This window comes from Lissotriton helveticus, chromosome 2_1 (assembly GCF_964261635.1).
Source record: "Lissotriton helveticus chromosome 2_1, aLisHel1.1, whole genome shotgun sequence".
NCBI lineage: Eukaryota > Metazoa > Chordata > Amphibia > Caudata > Salamandridae > Lissotriton > Lissotriton helveticus.
The window spans coordinates 2,331,396-2,337,395 of NC_136059.1; the positions used below are offsets into that span (position 1 = coordinate 2,331,396).

The 6,000-nt window shown below is 63.1% G+C and overlaps 1 protein-coding gene across 1 annotated transcript in view; it reads right to left on the reverse strand.

Annotated features, from left to right (window-relative positions):
- Positions 1–3,507, reverse strand: part of LOC144817650 (histone-lysine N-methyltransferase NSD2-like) — a 184,160-nt gene extending 180,653 nt beyond the window's left edge. The window contains exon 1 of the mRNA XM_078674370.1: positions 3,396–3,507. The gene's annotated coding sequence lies outside the window, so the exon portion shown is untranslated. The remainder of the gene's footprint in view (positions 1–3,395) is intronic.
- Between the last annotated feature and the right edge of the window lie 2,493 nt (positions 3,508–6,000).

The following is a 6,000-nucleotide window of genomic DNA, read 5'->3' on the forward strand; positions in this document are numbered from 1 at the left end:
CCCCTGTACCCATGCACTGCCCACCCCTTGACCTCTGCAGCCCCCTGTACCCATGCACTGCCCACCCCTTGACTTCTGCAGCCCCCTGTACCCATGCACTGCCCACCCCTTGACCTCTGCAGCCCCTGCAGGTATGCTGCCTTCTCTTCACCGACAGCAGCCGATGCCCGCAGGGCATGTCCCTGGCGAGGGTATTATATTAATCTGTTTGATAGCAGTAGAAGCCTCTTGAGGTCTCTTTGGTCCGTGTGCTGCTGAATTATGTTGATAGAGCAAGGCAAGATCCACGCGGTTCTTGAATACCAGCATTTAACCCCGCACCCCAGGCCTCCTTCAGAGGAGACTGAGCAGCACCCCTGGATCTGATATAACTGAACTCTTTGATATTCATTCGATGATGTGGAAACCTCCATTAAAAAGCACTTTCAACTTTACACGGAAATGACGGCGAGTTTAACCCTTCTGTGGACGAGGCTTGGTCCCCACAAAGGCGCCTGCCTGGTGAGCTCCAACTTCAGAGTAAGCCGGACAGAAGTTATGAAGGACTCTTCCCCCTTACATACCACAGAGAACTAAAGAACGACATCACCTGAAGCCTCTACAGGAAACTGGACACAAATGTGTGGAATCAACAAAGGTAGGAGCCTCGTAGAGGGCGCGACTGCAACAAAACACAACCCACAGGACTACAAGCTTCAAAAGTGGACTCCCACCACCAGCAGAAAAGACACAAAAAATCAGGTGACTGCATTGAAGAGCACACAGCCCACACAAGTGGAAGCCTAAAGAAAGAGGGAAAGAGGGCTACTACTGCAAGCAGTACATGCTCCAGTCAACAAGGGCCCTCACTGTCCTGCACCTCTCCCCCCCCACTGTCCTGCACCTCTCCCCCCCACTGTCCTGCACCTCCCTCCCCCCCACTGTCCTGCACCTCTCTCCCCCCCACTGTCCTGCACCTCCCTCCCCCCCACTGTCCTGCACCTCCCTCCCCCCCACTGTCCTGCACCTCTCTCCCCCCACTGTCCTGCACCTCCCTCCCCCCCACTGTCCTGCACCTCCCTCCCCCCCCACTGTCCTGCACCTCTCTCCCCCCCACTGTCCTGCACCTCCCTCCCCCCCACTGTCCTGCACCTCCCTCCCCCCCCCACTGTCCTGCACCTCCCCCCCCACTGTCCTGCACCTCTCTCCCCCCCCCACTGTCCTGCACCCCCCCCACTGTCCTGCACCTCCCCTCCCACTGTCCTGCACCTCCCCCCCTCCCACTGTCCTGCACCTCTCTCTCCCCCCCCACTGTCCTGCACCTCCCCCCCTCCCACTGTCCTGCACCTCTCTCTCCCCCCCACTGTCCTGCACCTCTCCCCCCCACTGTCCTGCACCTCCCTCCCCCCCACTGTCCTGCACCTCCCTCCCCCCCACTGTCCTGCACCTCTCTCCCCCCCACTGTCCTGCACCTCCCTCCCCCCCACTGTCCTGCACCTCCCTCCCCCACTGTCCTGCACCTCCCTCCCCCCCCCCACTGTCCTGCACCTCCCCCCCCACTGTCCTGCACCTCTCTCCCCCCCCACTGTCCTGCACCCCCCCCACTGTCCTGCACCTCCCCTCCCACTGTCCTGCACCTCCCCCCCTCCCACTGTCCTGCACCTCTCTCTCCCCCCCCACTGTCCTGCACCTCCCCCCCTCCCACTGTCCTGCACCTCTCTCTCCCCCCCACTGTCCTGCACCTCTCTCCCCCCCACTGTCCTGCACCTCCCTCCCCCCCACTGTCCTGCACCTCTCTCTCCCCCCCACTGTCCTGCACCTCTCTCTCCCCCCCCACTGTCCTGCACCTCTCTCTCCCCCCCCACTGTCCTGCACCTCTCCCTCCCCCCACTGTCCTGCACCTCCCTCCCCCCACTGTCCTGCACCTCCCTCCCCCCCCCACTGTCCTGCACCTCCCCCCCCACTGTCCTGCACCTCCCCCCCCACTGTCCTGCACCTCTCTCCCCCCCCCCCACTGTCCTGCACCCCCCCCACTGTCCTGCACCTCCCCCCCCACTGTCCTGCACCTCTCTCCCCCCCCCACTGTCCTGCACCTCCCCCCCTCCCACTGTCCTGCACCTCCCCCCCTCCCACTGTCCTGCACCTCCCCCCCTCCCACTGTCCTGCACCTCTCTCCTCCCCACTGTCCTGCACCTCTCCCTCCCCCCACTGTCCTGCACCTCTCTCCCCCCACTGTCCTGCACCTCCCCCCCCCCACTGTCCTGCACCTCCCCCCCCCCCCCACTGTCCTGCACCTCCCCCCCCCCCACTGTCCTGCACCTCTCTCCCCCCCACTGTCCTGCACCCCTCTCCCCCCCCCACTGTCCTGCACCCCTCTCCCCCCCCCCCACTGTCCTGCACCCCTCTCCCCCCCCCCCACTGTCCTGCACCCCACCCCCCCCCCACTGCCCTGCACCTCTCCCTCCCCCCACTGTCCTGCACCTCCCCCCCTCCCACTGTCCTGCACCTCCCCCCCTCCCACTGTCCTGCACCTCCCCCCCTCCCACTGTCCTGCACCTCTCTCCTCCCCACTGTCCTGCACCTCTCCCTCCCCCCACTGTCCTGCACCTCTCTCCCCCCACTGTCCTGCACCTCCCCCCCCCCACTGTCCTGCACCTCCCCCCCCCCCCACTGTCCTGCACCTCCCCCCCCCCACTGTCCTGCACCTCCCCCCCCCCACTGTCCTGCACCTCTCTCCCCCCCACTGTCCTGCACCCCTCTCCCCCCCCCCACTGTCCTGCACCCCTCTCCCCCCCCCCCACTGTCCTGCACCCCTCTCCCCCCCCCCACTGTCCTGCACCCCCCCCCCCCCCACTGCCCTGCACCCCCCCCCCCACTGCCCTGCACCTCTCCCTCCCCCCACTGTCCTGCACCTCCCTCCCCCCACTGTCCTGCACCTCCCCCCCCCCACTGTCCTGCACCTCCCCCCCCCCACTGTCCTGCACCTCCCCCCCCCCCACTGTCCTGCACCTCTCTCCCCCCCACTGTCCTGCACCCCTCTCCCCCCCCCCACTGTCCTGCACCCCTCTCCCCCCCCCCAATGTCCTGCACCCCTCTCCCCCCCCCCACTGTCCTGCACCTCCCCCCCCCCACTGTCCTGCACCTCTCTCCCCCCCACTGTCCTGCACCCCCCTCCCCCCTCACTGTCCTGCACCTCCCTCCCCCCACTGTCCTGCACCTCCCTCCCCCCCACTGTCCTGCACCTCCCTCCCCCCCCCACTGTCCTGCACCTCTCCCCCCCTGTCCTGCACCTCTCTCCCCCCACTGTCCTGCACCCCTCTCCCCCCCCCCACTGTCCTGCACCTCCCTCCCTCCCCCCTCACTGTCCTGCACCTCCCTCCCCCCCACTGTCCTGCACCTCTCCCCCCGGGTCTCACCTGCTCTCCGCCCCGGCCCCTCCGGCTCCGCCGCTGCCCTCGGCTTTGGGGTCTTTGTTCCTCTTGCAGTGTCCAAACACTGGCCCGGCAGCGGCCATCTTGGGTGAGGATGGCCGCCATCTTGCCTCAGGGAAGCAGACGATACCCTTTGTCTTCCTAGGACGTCCGCCATCTTGGATAACGGCATCGATGTCTTATGAGAACGGGTGCCATCTTGGATAAGGGCACAGTTGTCTTATGGGAACGGGCGACATCTTGGATAAGGGCAATCGTTTCCTGCCGAGGGCGTCTGCCATCTTGTTTAAGGGCACCGTTATCGTCTGCAAGGACGGGCACAGTTGTCTTATTCGAACGGCCGACATCTTGGGTAAGGGCACCCGAAGCCCATTCTACGGCTGCCACAGCACTCTTTTCAAGCAGCACGCACTCTTCCTCTCAGGCATATGTCAAGCGTGCATTCTGGGACTTGTAGTTTTAATTTAGTTCCCCTTTCTTTTGCCTTTCCATTACTATTGTTTTTTGGGTTTTTTATAATTAGGTTAACGAGCGACAGCTACATAAAAATTAGCTTAATACCCATTGATTGTACAAGTCATTAAAAAACATAATTTTCTGCTTTAAATGTAGAAGCACAAATACAATATCTTAATTTTACTATTTAAACAAACCAGCTGCATGCTGAGGTAAGAGCTCTTGATGCAGAAGTTACCCTGGCAGAGCCGGTGCAGCAGGCCTGCCCTGCCCCAGGGCAGTCCTGCCAAGCGTCACGCAACAGGTGTGACGCTCACACATTTCAGTGCGGTGATCCACATCACCGCACTGAAATGCATTGTCACGCATTTTGTCACCTGACAGGGCACGCCACCAGCAGTCGATACTGCTGTCAATCACCGTGGCAGCATGGGGCCGGGATTAATAATCCGGATGTGCTGGCCGCGGCGGTAGAGAGTGCAGTCATGTCCCGGAGGAAGCAGGAAGTAGGCAAAAGGGGCGGGGGATTTGAATGCAGGAGCACGAGACACTCGAGTCAGGAAGGCGGCAAGTCCGTGTGAGGCACGTGAAGAATGCGCGGCGACGGGACTCAGAGTCGCTGCGCAGTCTCTCACACAATGTCATGGCCAGGCAGCGCGGCATGCATGAGGCCTCACCTGTGGCTGCACTATAGCATGATCGGGCCGGCGCGCTGCATGTGCCGCGGGGAGACTGGCGCACACTGCTGCAGGGCTGGCATGATCATGATGTGCGGCGCGCCGTCCAACGAGAACCTGCAGGTGCAGCACTAACAGCACTCAGAGGTCTGGCCCCCCCCGCCTACCGTGTGGCTCAGCGCCCACTGCCCGGTGTCACCCGTGGCTAGCAGAGAGTAGTGAAGTTGAAGAACTTCGAAGACAACACAGTAAGTACTAGTAGAACTTTACTAGTAACACTTGTCTGACTGTCTGAGGCAGCCTGCAGTGCTCAGACAGTGCTCTCTGCCATTCTGAGACTCTGCCAGTCTGTGTGTGTAGTGTGTTATGCAGTAGTTACGTGGCCACTGGGCTAACTTGTCGTGGAGTAGTGTGACGGGTGTCTCTACTCTTAATGTCACACAGAGCTCAGCCTCAGCTGCACACACGGCACTGACTGACTCACACATTTGTGACATTTTCAGAGGCCCCTGAGTCCTCTCATCATACTCTCCAGATTTTTCAGGCAGAAGCTGGCCAGGGGGCGTACTAGGGTTAGTGCCCTTCCATTTCTGGTGCTCTGCAGCATTTTCAAGAACTTCTTGGTGTCTTAAATGGCTGTAATTTCTGATATTTAGATTTTTCCCAAGTCTTCATTGCATGATTTTTGCCCGCGAGAAAGTGTCACTCATTGTTGTTGAAATGTCACTCATAATTTCGCAAAAATTACAAAAATGTCACACATGGCAATCTGAAACCTTGGCAGCTATGCCTGGGGTGAGGGGGGCCTGCCCTGCTCCAGGGGTGAGGGGGGGCCTGGCTGTCCTGCCCCAGGGGTGAGGGGGGCCTGCCCTGCCCCATGGGTGAGGGGAAACTGGCTGCCCTGCTCCAGGGGTGAGGGGGGCTGCCTGCCCTGCCTCAGGGGGTGAGGGGGGCTGCCTGCCCTGCCCCACGGGTGAGGGGGGCTGCCTGCCCTGCCATAGGGGTGAGGGAGGCCTGGCTGCCCTGCCCCAGGGGTGAGGGGGGCCTGGCTGCCCCAGGGGTGAGGGGGGACTGGCTGCCCTGCCCCAGGGGTGAGGGGGGCCTGGCTGCCCTGCCCCAGGGGTCAGGGGGGCCTGGCTGCCCCAGGGGTGAGGGGGCCTGACTGCCCTGCCCCAGGGGTGAGGGGGGCCTGGCTGCCCCAGGGGTGAGGGGGGCCTGGCTGCCCCAGGAGTGAGGGGAGACTGGCTGCCCTGCCCCAGGAGTGAGGGGAGACTGGCTGCCCTGCCCCAGGAGTGAGGGGGCCTGGCTGCCCTGCCCTAGGCACGAGGGGGGCCTGCCTGCCCTGCCACATGAGTGAGGGGAGCCTGCCTGCCCTGCCCCAGGGTTGAGGGGGGGCCTGGCTGCCCTGCCCCAGGGGTGAGGGGGTGCCTGCCTGCCTGTTGGACTTGGCCCTTCTG